This window comes from Pleurodeles waltl, chromosome 1_1, assembly GCF_031143425.1.
Source record: "Pleurodeles waltl isolate 20211129_DDA chromosome 1_1, aPleWal1.hap1.20221129, whole genome shotgun sequence".
Taxonomy (NCBI): Eukaryota; Metazoa; Chordata; class Amphibia; order Caudata; family Salamandridae; genus Pleurodeles; species Pleurodeles waltl.
Window position 1 is genome coordinate 304,426,976 of NC_090436.1, and position 16,267 is coordinate 304,443,242.

At 55.9% G+C, this 16,267-nt stretch overlaps 8 non-coding genes and 1 pseudogene across 8 annotated transcripts; all 9 read left to right on the top strand.

Annotated features, from left to right (window-relative positions):
* The first annotated feature begins 268 nt into the window (after positions 1–268).
* On the top strand, positions 269–432 carry LOC138295082 (U1 spliceosomal RNA). Its single transcript, XR_011203520.1, has one exon. It is a non-coding gene; the product is annotated as a U1 spliceosomal RNA (small nuclear RNA).
* A 510-nt stretch (positions 433–942) lies between these two features.
* Positions 943–1,106, top strand: LOC138295093 (U1 spliceosomal RNA). Its single transcript, XR_011203521.1, has one exon. It is a non-coding gene; the product is annotated as a U1 spliceosomal RNA (small nuclear RNA).
* An 839-nt stretch (positions 1,107–1,945) lies between these two features.
* Positions 1,946–2,109, top strand: LOC138295104 (U1 spliceosomal RNA). Its single transcript, XR_011203522.1, has one exon. It is a non-coding gene; the product is annotated as a U1 spliceosomal RNA (small nuclear RNA).
* An 847-nt stretch (positions 2,110–2,956) lies between these two features.
* LOC138295126 (U1 spliceosomal RNA) lies at positions 2,957–3,120 on the top strand. The gene has a single exon (XR_011203524.1). It is a non-coding gene; the product is annotated as a U1 spliceosomal RNA (small nuclear RNA).
* Positions 3,121–9,155: 6,035 nt separating this feature from the next.
* On the top strand, positions 9,156–9,293 carry LOC138292057 (U1 spliceosomal RNA; annotated as a pseudogene).
* An 847-nt stretch (positions 9,294–10,140) lies between these two features.
* Positions 10,141–10,304, top strand: LOC138295197 (U1 spliceosomal RNA). Its single transcript, XR_011203531.1, has one exon. It is a non-coding gene; the product is annotated as a U1 spliceosomal RNA (small nuclear RNA).
* Positions 10,305–11,159: 855 nt separating this feature from the next.
* Positions 11,160–11,323, top strand: LOC138295137 (U1 spliceosomal RNA). Its single transcript, XR_011203525.1, has one exon. It is a non-coding gene; the product is annotated as a U1 spliceosomal RNA (small nuclear RNA).
* Positions 11,324–11,833: 510 nt separating this feature from the next.
* Positions 11,834–11,997, top strand: LOC138295148 (U1 spliceosomal RNA). Its single transcript, XR_011203526.1, has one exon. It is a non-coding gene; the product is annotated as a U1 spliceosomal RNA (small nuclear RNA).
* An 847-nt stretch (positions 11,998–12,844) lies between these two features.
* Positions 12,845–13,008, top strand: LOC138295159 (U1 spliceosomal RNA). The gene has a single exon (XR_011203527.1). It is a non-coding gene; the product is annotated as a U1 spliceosomal RNA (small nuclear RNA).
* Positions 13,009–16,267: the final 3,259 nt, after the last annotated feature.

The window sequence follows — 16,267 nt, forward strand, 5'->3', positions numbered from 1 at the left end:
AATGGAGAGGATCCTGAAAGCAAGGCCCTGATTGGCTCTGCTGGATGGCGTGGTCATGTAAATTTCACTGGCCGGCCGGCCGAGGCTTCTGGGAAGCAGCTTTGGGTAGGCAACGGCTTTGCCCAAAGGGTCTGCGGGGCCTTGGCTGGTCACTTTGCGCCCCCACGCCCATGCTCTGCCCCGCCTCAGGCCTTGCCTCTGTGGATGCCACCCTCGCTCTGCAGGGAGATGCCAAGCGGGCCCCCCTTGCCCTGTCCCCTTCCAACTCATACTTACCTGGCAGGGGAGACACCATGATCACGAAGGTGGTTCTCCCAGGGTGAGGCTCATCCATTGCACTTCGGATGTGCTGACCCCTGCGATGTCCCCAAATGCGGGATACTCGACTGCATAATTTCTGGTAGTGGGGGACTGCGTTCGCGCTTTCCCCTGATCTCTGGTATCAAGAAAGGCAACAAGAAAAACCACTCTGGAGCACCCTTAGCTGTCTCTCCAGCTTCCTTCTGGGTGCTGCAGTAGGCTGGAAATGGGGCTGGGCAAGGGGAAGAGGCATGCAAATTCAGGAGCCTGGGGAATGCTGGGAAAGGGCCTCAAAAGCTGCTTCTGGGCCTTCGTTCCACCTGGCGAGCCCACCTGTCAGCATGCTGTACTCTACCCTTGCCCAAATTCTCAGCAATGGAGAGGATCCTGAAAGCAAGGCCCTGATTGGCTCTGCTGGATGGCGTGGTCATGTAAATTTCACTGGCCGGCCGGCCGAGGCTTCTGGGAAGCAGCTTTGGGTAGGCAACGGCTTTGCCCAAAGGGTCTGCGGGGCCTTGGCTGGTCACTTTGCGCCCCCACGCCCATGCTCTGCCCCGCCTCAGGCCTTGCCTCTGTGGATGCCACCCTCGCTCTGCAGGGAGATGCCAAGCGGGCCCCCCTTGCCCTGTCCCCTTCCAACTCATACTTACCTGGCAGGGGAGACACCATGATCACGAAGGTGGTTCTCCCAGGGTGAGGCTCATCCATTGCACTTCGGATGTGCTGACCCCTGCGATGTCCCCAAATGCGGGATACTCGACTGCATAATTTCTGGTAGTGGGGGACTGCGTTCGCGCTTTCCCCTGATCTCTGGTATCAAGAAAGGCAACAAGAAAAACCACTCTGGAGCACCCTTAGCTGTCTCTCCAGCTTCCTTCTGGGTGCTGCAGCAGGCTGGAAATGGGGCTGGGCAAGGGGAAGAGGCATGCAAATTCAGGAGCCTGGGGAGTGCTGGGATAGCTGCCGCCTCCCACTCAGGGGACCTATCCAGAGAGAGGAAAGTAGGCCCTGGCTAGGTGACAGGTCTGTCCCTCTCAGCTAAGCCCCTGGGCTTGTGGACCGGCTGTCAGCCTGTAGTCCTCACCCTTGCCTTCTGGGGCCAAGACTATGGCTGAGGCCACCAGGCCTGGGCCCGGCGAGGGTTCTGCCGCGTTTGGGAGCGTTCGGGAAGGCGTGAGGGGCTCAGGGCGCGAAACACTGCTCCCCGGCAGGCCTTTTCCCTGGCTTTGGCCAACAAAAGCACTGCCTAGCCCTAGAGTAGGGCTTAGTGGCAGTTCTGTAGGCTCAGAAGCCTCCAACTCTGCTTCTGGGCCTTCTTTCCACCTGGCGAGCCCACCTGTCAGCATGCTGTACTCTACCCTTGCCCAAATTCTCAGCAATGGAGAGGATCCTGAAAGCAAGGCCCTGATTGGCTCTGCTGGATGGCGTGGTCATGTAAATTTCACTGGCCGGCCGGCCGAGGCTTCTGGGAAGCAGCTTTGGGTAGGCAACGGCTTTGCCCAAAGGGTCTGCGGGGCCTTGGCTGGTCACTTTGCGCCCCCACGCCCATGCTCTGCCCCGCCTCAGGCCTTGCCTCTGTGGATGCCACCCTCGCTCTGCAGGGAGATGCCAAGCGGGCCCCCCTTGCCCTGTCCCCTTCCAACTCATACTTACCTGGCAGGGGAGACACCATGATCACGAAGGTGGTTCTCCCAGGGTGAGGCTCATCCATTGCACTTCGGATGTGCTGACCCCTGCGATGTCCCCAAATGCGGGATACTCGACTGCATAATTTCTGGTAGTGGGGGACTGCGTTCGCGCTTTCCCCTGATCTCTGGTATCAAGAAAGGCAACAAGAAAAACCACTCTGGAGCACCCTTAGCTGTCTCTCCAGCTTCCTTCTGGGTGCTGCAGCAGGCTGGAAATGGGGCTGGGCAAGGGGAAGAGGCATGCAAATTCAGGAGCCTGGGGAGTGCTGGGATAGCTGCCGCCTCCCACTCAGGGGACCTATCCAGAGAGAGGAAAGTAGGCCCTGGCTAGGTGACAGGTCTGTCCCTCTCAGCTAAGCCCCTGGGCTTGTGGACCGGCTGTCAGCCTGTAGTCCTCACCCTTGCCTTCTGGGGCCAAGACTATGGCTGAGGCCACCAGGCCTGGGCCCGGCGAGGGCTCTGCCCGGCGAGGGTTCTGCCGCGTTTGGGAGCGTGCGTGAGGGGCTCAGGGCGCGAAACACTGCTCCCCGGCAGGCCTTTTCCCTGGCTTTGGCCAACAAAAGCACTGCCTAGCCCTAGAGTAGGGCTTAGTGGCAGTTCTGTAGGCTCAGAAGCCTCCAACTCTGCTTCTGGGCCTTCTTTCCACCTGGCGAGCCCACCTGTCAGCATGCTGTACTCTACCCTTGCCCAAATTCTCAGCAATGGAGAGGATCCTGAAAGCAAGGCCCTGATTGGCTCTGCTGGATGGCGTGGTCATGTAAATTTCACTGGCCGGCCGGCCGAGGCTTCTGGGAAGCAGCTTTGGGTAGGCAACGGCTTTGCCCAAAGGGTCTGCGGGGCCTTGGCTGGTCACTTTGCGCCCCCACGCCCATGCTCTGCCCCGCCTCAGGCCTTGCCTCTGTGGATGCCACCCTCGCTCTGCAGGGAGATGCCAAGCGGGCCCCCCTTGCCCTGTCCCCTTCCAACTCATACTTACCTGGCAGGGGAGACACCATGATCACGAAGGTGGTTCTCCCAGGGTGAGGCTCATCCATTGCACTTCGGATGTGCTGACCCCTGCGATGTCCCCAAATGCGGGATACTCGACTGCATAATTTCTGGTAGTGGGGGACTGCGTTCGCGCTTTCCCCTGATCTCTGGTATCAAGAAAGGCAACAAGAAAAACCACTCTGGAGCACCCTTAGCTGTCTCTCCAGCTTCCTTCTGGGTGCTGCAGTAGGCTGGAAATGGGGCTGGGCAAGGGGAAGAGGCATGCAAATTCAGGAGCCTGGGGAATGCTGGGAAAGGGCCTCAAAAGCTGCTTCTGGGCCTTCGTTCCACCTGGCGAGCCCACCTGTCAGCATGCTGTACTCTACCCTTGCCCAAATTCTCAGCAATGGAGAGGATCCTGAAAGCAAGGCCCTGATTGGCTCTGCTGGATGGCGTGGTCATGTAAATTTCACTGGCCGGCCGGCCGAGGCTTCTGGGAAGCAGCTTTGGGTAGGCAACGGCTTTGCCCAAAGGGTCTGCGGGGCCTTGGCTGGTCACTTTGCGCCCCCACGCCCATGCTCTGCCCCGCCTCAGGCCTTGCCTCTGTGGATGCCACCCTCGCTCTGCAGGGAGATGCCAAGCGGGCCCCCCTTGCCCTGTCCCCTTCCAACTCATACTTACCTGGCAGGGGAGACACCACGATCACCCCGTGCCTGCAGTACCTTTAGTGTCCACTAGAGGTCACTGTTCTGCCAAAGAACTACCTGGTGCTATATGCACACAAGGGCACTTTTAAGTGCTATTACTGGAGCTGCATCCTGCTGAAGATACCTGCCTGCCTGCTGTGGACCTTCACCTGCCTGCTGTGGACTTCGCCTGCCTGCTGGAACTGCCTGCTGTGGACTCTCACCTGCCTGCTGGAGCTGCTTGCCTGCTGGAGACCCTTCCTTGCCTGCTGGAGCTGCCTGGATACTGAGGCAGGCCTGCCTGCCTGCCTGCTGAGGGGAACCCCTGCCTGCCAAGCTTCCCTGCCTGCCTGAAGGGAACCACTGCCAGCCACCAGGAGCAGGCCTGAGGAGTACCTACCTGCTGCAGCTCCCTGAAGGACCCTTCCCAAGGCACGCCGCAACAGCAAGGACAGGATGAGCAGACCGCTGAACCCCTGGTTCCACAACACGGTGAAGATGCAGAGGAAGGTGGAATCGGATGGCTCCACACCAGAGCTGAGCAGAAAGACTTTCACAGAGTTGCTGGTGACCAAGATGGGGTTCACAGCAGCTGAGATTTGGTGCATAATGTCAGATGCACCCAAAGGCACTTACCTGCTGACGTTCATGTCGGAATCAATCTGCAGGAGATACTGGCAGATGTGCTGGTCAAGACGGGACGAGAAACCCTTCGCCGACTTCCACCTGGAGTGCCAACTCGTGTTGGAGGTGAAGAGGATGACCGTGCACGTCTACAACCCGCATGTCAACATCCAGGACCTGACCACCTTCCTACGCCGACACTGCACAGTGACGAGAGAACCCTCCCGCAACCTGGACAGTGATGGAATATGGGATGGTAAATGGACAGTCATGGTGAAGCTGAAAGAGGACCCGGCCGCCCCGGATGGAATCCATCACCCTCCTTCAAGCTTCTCCCTAGGGCGCGACTCGGGCTACCTCTTCTACCCCGGGCAGCCCAGACTGTGCAACAAGTGTAGTAAACCGGGCCACACCGCTAAAGATTGCACAGTGCAAGTGTGCAAGAACTGCAAAAGAGAAGGACACACAGCCAGGGCATGCAAAGAGGAAGCCCCCTGCAACCTCTGCGGTGCCGTGGGCCACCGTTTCAAAGACTGCCCGCAAAGAGCCAAGTCCTATGCCCAGGCGGCCAAACCTCCTGGGAGAGAGGCACAGGAGGAGGCTGCCGTGGCCAGCCTTCCAGTCCCAGCACCCAGAAAGACCAAGGAAACTGGGAGGAGGAAAGGCCCCAGGCAGGAGCAAGTCAAACCTGACCAAGGCTCCACGCCAGTCCTGGAGCCACAGAGCACAGAAGAAGGAATGCCTGCCATCCCTGAGAGTATGCCAACAGACAACGCTCCCCAACTCGCCTCTGAGAACCAGGAAGAAGAACCCTGGACAAAACAGGAGCGCAGGAAAAGGAGGCACAGTCCCCCACAAGTAACAAAGAAGACCAGGAAGAAACACCTGAGCAACCACAACCCCAACTCCGATCCAGAGGAGTCAGAAGAAGAAGAACAACCAGGGAATGAGGGTCCAGATGACCAACTGGAGCAAGTCACCAGAGTGCTGCAGGAGATGAGGGCGCTAGCCAGCGTCATGGAAGCGTCCCCACCACCATCGCCAGCAATAGCTGAGAAGGAAGAGGCCTCCATGGAGGAGGAAGAGCCAGAGACCAGCCACGTGGGCAAGCCAGCCTCAGAGAAGCACCAAGCAACGGTGGCCAAGACAACAGCCCCCGCGCCGGAGACCCGCCAGGAGCCTGACCAGCCCTGTAAGTAGACTTGTCACTGTGTGATAACAGCTAATTACTCTGACTTGATAGTTAGTGTTTGAGCCTAAGTTAAACTCTTAAACACTAATTAAGATGGCTATTTCATTGTTTTCCATAAATGTGAGAAGTATCAGAGACAAGCGCAGATGTGCTAGCACCTTGAACTTTCTTGCCAGCCAGGAATGTGATGTGTACATGATTCAGGAATGCTCCATCCCTTTTTCAGCTTCATACACCCACCTAGAACAGCAGTGGGCATTTGGGCCTTCTTTTTGGTCTGGGGGGAACAGCAGTAGGTCTGTAGGAGTCGCTACCTTAGTCAGAGGGAGGTGCTTCACAGTGGACTCGGTCACCGAGCTGGAAGGCGGCAGGGCTCTTGTCGTTGACGGCTCATGGGCAGGAGAACCGGTTAGACTGATCAATGTGTATGCGCCTTCTGATGTAGGTGAGAGACGGGAGCTGTTCCAGCGCCTCAGACCACAGCTGGTCACCTCCAGAACAATCATGATGGGTGGGGATTTCAACTGTATACTAGAGAGTGGTGGTCGATGTGGGACCAGAGCTAAGGAAGGATGGATGGATGATGGTGCGAAACTCCTAGCGGAGATGGTGGGTGAGGCCTCCCAGACGGACGTCATTGGATCCATGGGGGCGGACGCCAGGAATTTCACCTGGAGCCGCCCTGATGGATCTGTGCGATCCAGGATAGACTTTGTTTTCACCTCTAGATCAGTGAGGATCAGGCAGCACTCCATGGTGACAGTGCATTTCTCTGACCACAGGGCTATCAGGTTTCAGGGGGAACTAACAGGGAAGTTCCTGACAGGTCCGGGCACCTGGAAACTGAATAGCTCTCTGCTGGGGAGAGAGGATGTACAGGAGGAGCTGAGGAGGACTTACAGTGAGTGGCAAGACATGAAAGACACCTTCCAGTCCATAGGGGAATGGTGGGAATGGGTGAAAGGCAGGATTCAGGATTTCTTTAAGAACGTGGGCAGGAAAGCAGCAAGGGGGAGGAAGAGGGAGTTCAGTAGACTGCAGCAACAGCTGCAAGAACTGCACGACCTCCAACTCCGGGGATGGGACGTCATGAACCCTCTGGAGGCAGTCAAGAAAGAGCTGAGCGAGCACTTTCATGATGAATCCAGGAGGATCATCTTCCGTTCTAAGGTGGAGAACCTGGAAAAGGGGGAGAAATGCAACTCTTTCTTCTTTAAGAAAGTCCACTCTGCGCACACCCCACTGGTTCAACTGCGCAACAGGGAGGGAATTTTGTGTGACACCAAGGAAGACATTAGGAAGGCTGTGACAGATTTCTATGGGGACCTCTACTCAGAGAAGAGGTCAGATGGGGATCAGGCAGAAAGGTTTTTGGCAGGTATCCCGAGAAAGGTTTCCACACCAGCAAGGGAAGTCCTCAACGCACCCCTCACTCTGGAGGAGCTGCACATTGCAGTTAAATCCTTCAAGTCAGGAAAGACACCAGGCAGTGATGGTCTACCAATTGAATTCTACACTTCACTGTGGGACCTAGTGGGAGCAGACCTTCTGGAGCTGTATGAGGAGATGGAGCAGGAGGGAGTCATGCCCCACACATTAAGGGAAGGAACGATCGCGCTCCTGTATAAACATAAGGGGGAGAGATGTGACCTCAAGAACTGGCGTCCCATCTCTCTCCTGAATGTGGACTACAAGATCCTGGCAAAGACAATGGTGAATAGACTCAAGAGCGCTATGGGAGAGTTAGTTCACCCAGACCAGACCTGTGGGGTTCCAGGACGCAGAGTGGCGGACAGCCTAGCACTGATCAGGGACACGATCCAATACATCACAGACCGGAATACCCACGCTGCGCTGGTCTGTCTCGATCAGGAAAAGGCCTTCGACCGCGTCTCCCATGAGTTCATGGAGAGGGTACTGCAGGGTTTTGGGCTGGGGGAGCGCTTCTGCAATTATGTTAGAATAATGTATACAGACATTTTCAGTTCAGTCATGGTAAATGGTTGGAAAACAGACCCCTTTCCTATCAGGTCTGGGGTAAGACAAGGCTGCCCGCTCTCGCCCTCTTTGTTTGTTTTGGTTATAGAGCTACTCGCGGAGTACATCAGGAAGAACCCGAACATCAGAGGGATCCCGACACCAGGAGACGCAAAGAAAGAAGTCAAGTGTTCGCTGTACATGGACGACGTCACCCTCTTCTGCACGGACGGGAAATCGGTCCAGTCCCTGCTGGAGGCATGCAAGGACTTTGGCAAAGCATCAGGAGCAAAGATCAACGTGGACAAATCACAGGCAAAGCTTTTCGGCCGCTGGGACCTATGTAACGAGCCTCTCCCTTTCCCCGTTGAGGCAGGACTGGTAAAGATCCTCGGTATCTGGTTTGGGGGACCAGGAGCGGCGGCGAAAAGCTGGAACGAACGCCTGGCCAAAGTCAAGCAGAAACTGGGCTTTTGGAGCTTGAGACACCTGAGCATTGAAGGAAAGGCTCTGGTGCTCAGGAACGACGCACTGCCCGTGCTGCAGTATGTGACACAGGCCTGGCCACTCCTGGCCAACGTAGCACGGGCTGTGAACAGCATGGTTTTCCACTTTGTTTGGCACTCAAAGATGGACAGGGTGAAAAGGACAGTCATGCACAAGGAGCATCGCAAGGGAGGGAAGGCAGTCCCTGACATCCCGACAATCCTCAGAGCCTTCTTTGTGTGTGGCTGCGTCCGAATAACCCTGATGAACGAGAACAAGGACCACTCAGCTTACAGGGTCTTCCGCTTCTTCCTGCTCCCAGTATGGAGAAGACTGGGATGGGATAAGTGGGAGAATGCAACAATGTTCAACTGGGACCTCCCCTGGTACTACAAGGAGATTGAGAAGTTTGTGGTGGAATTTGGGCTGAACTGTGTCACACCAAGCCTATGGAAGCCCAGGACAATCCACAGACTAATCAGGTCCAGGGACACCACAGAACCAGTGAGCGACCTGCCACCTGCTACAGCAACAAGGGTGTGGGAAAATGTATCCTCCCCATCCCTAACCAACAGACACAAAGACATTGCATGGATGGCCGTGAAAGGGGGACTGCCAGTCCGGTCATTTATGCACAGCAGGGGCCTGTGCCCACACAGAGAATGCCCAAGGGGATGCCCTGCAGAGGAAACTACATACCATCTTTTCTGGGCCTGCCCTTTTGCCCAGAGACTGCGGGGAGCCTTAAAACAAGAAATGGAAGCCCACATCCCATACCCAAACATCACTCACCACTCGGTGTTGTATGGGCTGTTTCCAAAGACACACTCAGTGGAGGCCATCCAAGGATGCTGGAGAATCCTCTGCTGCATAAAGGAAATCCTCTTGTATGCCAGGACCCGACTGGTGACCAACGGGGAGGTGGTGAGCAGGGAAGCGTGCCGCCGAATGGTACTCAACCTGCTGAGAGACTACACAGACAAGGACAACAAGGAGGGTGAGAAGGAGGAAGAACTGTAAACCCTAACCCCTCCTTCCCACTGAACTCCCCACACTGCCCCAAGAAACCAAACCCCCCTTTACTACTTATTTCATATGTAAACTGACTGTGTTGTTAAAATGTGATTTGAAACAAAGTTGAACTGGACTGCCCTTCCTAAGGGAAGAGGTACCACTCTTTAAAAACCTATGTATCGCCTACTTAAAGCACTTAATAAAGGTTTTTGAAACTTAAAAAAAAAAAGGTGGTTCTCCCAGGGTGAGGCTCATCCATTGCACTTCGGATGTGTTGACCCCTGCGATGTCCCCAAATGCAGGATACTCGACTGCATAATTTCTGGTAGTGGGGGACTGCGTTCGCGCTTTCCCCTGATCTCTGGTATCAAGAAAGGCAACAAGAAAAACCACTCTGGAGCACCCTTAGCTGTCTCTCCAGCTTCCTTCTGGGTGCTGCAGCAGGCTGGAAATGGGGCTGGGCAAGGGGAAGAGGCATGCAAATTCAGGAGCCTGGGGAGTGCTGGGATAGCTGCCGCCTCCCACTCAGGGGACCTATCCAGAGAGAGGAAAGTAGGCCCTGGCTAGGTGACAGGTCTGTCCCTCTCAGCTAAGCCCCTGGGCTTGTGGACCGGCTGTCAGCCTGTAGTCCTCACCCTTGCCTTCTGGGGCCAAGACTATGGCTGAGGCCACCAGGCCTGGGCCCGGCGAGGGCTCTGCCCGGCAAGGGTTCTGCCGCGTTTGGGAGCGTGCGTGAGGGGCTCAGGGCGCGAAACACTGCTCCCCAGCAGGCCTTTTCCCTGGCTTTGGCCAACAAAAGCACTGCCTAGCCCTAGAGTAGGGCTTAGTGGCAGTTCTGTAGGCTCAGAAGCCTCCAACTCTGCTTCTGGGCCTTCTTTCCACCTGGCGAGCCCACCTGTCAGCATGCTGTACTCTACCCTTGCCCAAATTCTCAGCAATGGAGAGGATCCTGAAAGCAAGGCCCTGATTGGCTCTGCTGGATGGCGTGGTCATGTAAATTTCACTGGCCGGCCGGCCGAGGCTTCTGGGAAGCAGCTTTGGGTAGGCAACGGCTTTGCCCAAAGGGTCTGCGGGGCCTTGGCTGGTCACTTTGCGCCCCCACGCCCATGCTCTGCCCCGCCTCAGGCCTTGCCTCTGTGGATGCCACCCTCGCTCTGCAGGGAGATGCCAAGCGGGCCCCCCTTGCCCTGTCCCCTTCCAACTCATACTTACCTGGCAGGGGAGACACCATGATCACGAAGGTGGTTCTCCCAGGGTGAGGTTCATCCATTGCACTTCGGATGTGCTGACCCCTGCGATGTCCCCAAATGCGGGATACTCGACTGCATAATTTCTGGTAGTGGGGGACTGCGTTCGCGCTTTCCCCTGATCTCTGGTATCAAGAAAGGCAACAAGAAAAACCACTCTGGAGCACCCTTAGCTGTCTCTCCAGCTTCCTTCTGGGTGCTGCAGCAGGCTGGAAATGGGGCTGGGCAAGGGGAAGAGGCATGCAAATTCAGGAGCCTGGGGAGTGCTGGGATAGCTGCCGCCTCCCACTCAGGGGACCTATCCAGAGAGAGGAAAGTAGGCCCTGGCTAGGTGACAGGTCTGTCCCTCTCAGCTAAGCCCCTGGGCTTGTGGACCGGCTGTCAGCCTGTAGTCCTCACCCTTGCCTTCTGGGGCCAAGACTATGGCTGAGGCCACCAGGCCTGGGCCCGGCGAGGGCTCTGCCCAGCGAGGGTTCTGCCACGTTTGGGAGCGTTCGGGAAGGCGTGAGGGGCTCAGGGCGCGAAACACTGCTCCCCGGCAGGCCTTTTCCCTGGCTTTGGCCAACAAAAGCACTGCCTAGCCCTAGAGTAGGGCTTAGTGGCAGTTCTGTAGGCTCAGAAGCCTCCAACTCTGCTTCTGGGCCTTCTTTCCACCTGGCGAGCCCACCTGTCAGCATGCTGTACTCTACCCTTGCCCAAATTCTCAGCAATGGAGAGGATCCTGAAAGCAAGGCCCTGATTGGCTCTGCTGGATGGCGTGGTCATGTAAATTTCACTGGCCGGCCGGCCGAGGCTTCTGGGAAGCAGCTTTGGGTAGGCAACGGCTTTGCCCAAAGGGTCTGCGGGGCCTTGGCTGGTCACTTTGCGCCCCCACGCCCATGCTCTGCCCCGCCTCAGGCCTTGCCTCTGTGGATGCCACCCTCGCTCTGCAGGGAGATGCCAAGCGGGCCCCCCTTGCCCTGTCCCCTTCCAACTCATACTTACCTGGCAGGGGAGACACCATGATCACGAAGGTGGTTCTCCCAGGGTGAGGCTCATCCATTGCACTTCGGATGTGCTGACCCCTGCGATGTCCCCAAATGCGGGATACTCGACTGCATAATTTCTGGTAGTGGGGGACTGCGTTCGCGCTTTCCCCTGATCTCTGGTATCAAGAAAGGCAACAAGAAAAACCACTCTGGAGCACCCTTAGCTGTCTCTCCAGCTTCCTTCTGGGTGCTGCAGCAGGCTGGAAATGGGGCTGGGCAAGGGGAAGAGGCATGCAAATTCAGGAGCCTGGGGAATGCTGGGAAAGGGCCTCAAAAGCTGCTTCTGGGCCTTCGTTCCACCTGGCGAGCCCACCTGTCAGCATGCTGTACTCTACCCTTGCCCAAATTCTCAGCAATGGAGAGGATCCTGAAAGCAAGGCCCTGATTGGCTCTGCTGGATGGCGTGGTCATGTAAATTTCACTGGCCGGCCGGCCGAGGCTTCTGGGAAGCAGCTTTGGGTAGGCAACGGCTTTGCCCAAAGGGTCTGCGGGGCCTTGGCTGGTCACTTTGCGCCCCCACGCCCATGCTCTGCCCCGCCTCAGGCCTTGCCTCTGTGGATGCCACCCTCGCTCTGCAGGGAGATGCCAAGCGGGCCCCCCTTGCCCTGTCCCCTTCCAACTCATACTTACCTGGCAGGGGAGACACCATGATCACGAAGGTGGTTCTCCCAGGGTGAGGCTCATCCATTGCACTTCGGATGTGCTGACCCCTGCGATGTCCCCAAATGCGGGATACTCGACTGCATAATTTCTGGTAGTGGGGGACTGCGTTCGCGCTTTCCCCTGATCTCTGGTATCAAGAAAGGCAACAAGAAAAACCACTCTGGAGCACCCTTAGCTGTCTCTCCAGCTTCCTTCTGGGTGCTGCAGCAGGCTGGAAATGGGGCTGGGCAAGGGGAAGAGGCATGCAAATTCAGGAGCCTGGGGAGTGCTGGGATAGCTGCCGCCTCCCACTCAGGGGACCTATCCAGAGAGAGGAAAGTAGGCCCTGGCTAGGTGACAGGTCTGTCCCTCTCAGCTAAGCCCCTGGGCTTGTGGACCGGCTGTCAGCCTGTAGTCCTCACCCTTGCCTTCTGGGGCCAAGACTATGGCTGAGGCCACCAGGCCTGGGCCCGGCGAGGGCTCTGCCCGGCGAGGGTTCTGCCGCGTTTGGGAGCGTTCGTGAGGGGCTCAGGGCGCGAAACACTGCTCCCCGGCAGGCCTTTTCCCTGGCTTTGGCCAACAAAAGCACTGCCTAGCCCTAGAGTAGGGCTTAGTGGCAGTTCTGTAGGCTCAGAAGCCTCCAACTCTGCTTCTGGGCCTTCTTTCCACCTGGCGAGCCCACCTGTCAGCATGCTGTACTCTACCCTTGCCCAAATTCTCAGCAATGGAGAGGATCCTGAAAGCAAGGCCCTGATTGGCTCTGCTGGATGGCGTGGTCATGTAAATTTCACTGGCCGGCCGGCCGAGGCTTCTGGGAAGCAGCTTTGGGTAGGCAACGGCTTTGCCCAAAGGGTCTGCGGGGCCTTGGCTGGTCACTTTGCGCCCCCACGCCCATGCTCTGCCCCGCCTCAGGCCTTGCCTCTGTGGATGCCACCCTCGCTCTGCAGGGAGATGCCAAGCGGGCCCCCCTTGCCCTGTCCCCTTCCAACTCATACTTACCTGGCAGGGGAGACACCATGATCACGAAGGTGGTTCTCCCAGGGTGAGGCTCATCCATTGCACTTCGGATGTGCTGACCCCTGCGATGTCCCCAAATGCGGGATACTCGACTGCATAATTTCTGGTAGTGGGGGACTGCGTTCGCGCTTTCCCCTGATCTCTGGTATCAAGAAAGGCAACAAGAAAAACCACTCTGGAGCACCCTTAGCTGTCTCTCCAGCTTCCTTCTGGGTGCTGCAGCAGGCTGGAAATGGGGCTGGGCAAGGGGAAGAGGCATGCAAATTCAGGAGCCTGGGGAGTGCTGGGATAGCTGCCGCCTCCCACTCAGGGGACCTATCCAGAGAGAGGAAAGTAGGCCCTGGCTAGGTGACAGGTCTGTCCCTCTCAGCTAAGCCCCTGGGCTTGTGGACCGGCTGTCAGCCTGTAGTCCTCACCCTTGCCTTCTGGGGCCAAGACTATGGCTCAGGCCATGCTCTGCCCCTGCCTCTGTGGATGCCACCCTCGCTCTGCAGGGAGATGCCAAGCGGGCCCCCCTTGCCCTGTCCTCTTCCAACTCATACTTACCTGGCAGGGGAGACACCATGATCACGTAGTTGTTTTCTCTGAGGAGGAGGTTCCAGTGTTTCCAGCGGGTGCAGCTCTTCTCTTCGGTGTGAAATCGGGGGACCCTTCCAGAAGGGATCTCTGTGAAGATGGCGGCTAGTCGAGCGCGCCGAAATGCCGTGAGGTTCTGAGCAGTTTAAGACGTCAAGATGGATGGATTGTTGTTCAGCCGGTCAGTGCTGCAAAAGGAACTTGGATTCAGACCTGATCAGATTGACTACCTGTTTGCTTTTCCTGGAGGTAAAGTCTTTGAAGTGATTTTCACCACATTTGCTTTGTTTGAACAATGTCTCAAGCGCTTTAAAGAAAGGAATGACTCTGCACCTTTGAAAGTGTTTTACATAAATGCCTTGACTCAGCCTCATTAGAGATCGGTGAATGTCTCCATGTTCAATTAATATGTTCAGAGCGCTGACATTATCACTTGGCTCAATCAGTTTTGCGTTGTTTCTCATGGGGCAAGAGTGAGAGATGCTGCTGGAGTAAAGACTGGCTACTTTAAAGCCTTGGGCCCATATTTATACTCTGTCTGCGCCGAATTTGCATAAAAAATGTTGACGCAAATTTGGCGCAAACCGTACGCCATATTTATACTTTGATGCCCGAGCCCACAACCGCCAAAATGTGTGTCATTTTCTGGATTTGTGAAACTACCTTGCATTAATGACATGCAAGGTAGGTGTTCCCGTCCAAAAAATGACTTAAACACCCGTGCGACATATTTATCATACCATGCAAAAATCCAGTGCGGCTGGGAGGCGGAAGATGGCGCACAGCTCGATTTGCGTCAAAAAATAACACCTGGGTCAGGGCAGGTGTTAAAATGGGGCAAACACACCACTGCTTAAGGAAAACACACAGAAGTAACATCAGAGCTCCAAAAGGAAGACATGGAGGTGCTGTTCATCCAGCATGCATGAAGACGCAGAGCACAAGACCAACACCAGCCGCTTCCACCACACCAGCAGGGACCTGAAAGGCAACGCAGACAGCAGGAGAGGATATTCAGGACCAGGACAACCCTTCTGGGACTCCAGCAACATGACATCATCCAGAGGTACAGACTCAACTGGCAAGCCATTCAGCAGGTGCTGCGCCACATTGAGCCACAGTTGGCACCCAGCTTGCAGACACCCCACATCATTCCACCAGAGACCAAGCTGCTAGCTGTCCTCCACATGTTGGCAAATGCTCTTTTCAAACCACTGGTGCACTGGTTGCCGGGATCTCGCAGCCCTCATTCTCTGCTTTCCTACCTAAAGTATTGGATGCCATCATATCACTCCACCCTGCCACATCAGCTTCCCCAACACAAAGCAGAAGCAGCAGGAGACTAAACAAGGCTTATACCAAATCAACGGCTTTCCACGCGTGCTTGGTGCCACTGACTGCACGTGTGTACGGATTGTGCCACCTGCTGCAACCGAGCAATCTATACCACAACAGGAAGCACACACACTCCATCAATGTGCAAGCCACTGTGGGTTACCAGGGTTTGATCACCAACATCATGTCAAAGTATCCTGGGAGTGTACATGATTCATTCATCTTCCGCCACTGCACCATCAATCAACACTTCCAGGATGTACGATATGGCAATGGCCTACTTTATGGTAAGTACAGAAACCCAGTTATATACACACAGCACAGCAACCCTGTAGGACACACAACACATACACCACTACATTGACACAGGGCCAGGAAGACACTTGGGGCCGTATTTATACTCTGGTTGCGCCGAATTTGCGTCGTTTTTTTCGACGCAAATTCGACGCTAAACTAACGCCAACTAACGCCATATTTATACTATGGCGTTAGACGCTTCGGGCGCCAAAGTGCCCGGAGTGAGCGTCATTTTTTAGCGTGAACCCCTTCCTTGCGTTAATGAGATGCAAGGGAGGCGTTCCCGTCTAAAAAAATGACTCCCAGGCCTTTACGTGGTATTTATACTCCCGGGCAAAAATGACGCCCGGGAGTGGGCGTGGCCAAAAACGGCGCATTTGCGCCGCTTTTTAACGCCTGGGTCAGGGATGGCGTTAAGGGACAAGTGGGCTCAAAATGAGCCCACAGTGCCCTCCCCTGCCCCCAGGGACCCCCCCTGCCACCCCTGCCCACCCCAGGAGGACACCCAAGGACGGAGGGACCCATCCCAGTGAAGTACAGGTAAGTTCAGGTAAGTATAATTTTTGTTATTTTTCAATTTTTTTTTGTGGCATAGGGGGGCCTTATTTGTGCCCCCCTACATGCCACTATGCCCAATGACCATGCCCAGGGGACATAAGTCCCCTGGGCATGGCCATTGGTCAAGGGGGCATGACTCCTATCTTTACAATGATAGGAGTCATGTTGATGGGGGATGGGCGTCGAAAAAAAATGGCGCAAGTCGAGTTACGACGATTTTTTCGACGTAACCTGACTTGCCCCATTTTAAGACGCCCATACGCCATTTTCCCCCTACGCCGGCGCTGTCTGGTGTACGTGTTTTTTTTCCACGCAAACCAGGCAGCGCCGGTCTGCTTGCGCCGGCTAACGCCATTCCATAAATACGGCGCCCGCATGGCGCTTCAGAATGGCGTTAGACGGCGCAAAACTTTTTGACGCTAAACTGCGTTAGCGCAGTTTAGCGTCAAAAAGTATAAATATGGGCCTTGGGGCCGTATTTAGGGCCGTATTTATACTCTGGTTGCGCCGAATTTGCGTCGTTTTTTTCGACGCAAATTCGACGCTAAACTAACGCCAACTAACGCCATATTTATACTATGGCGTTAGACGCTTCGGGCGCCAAAGTGCCCGGAGTGAGCGTCATTTTTTA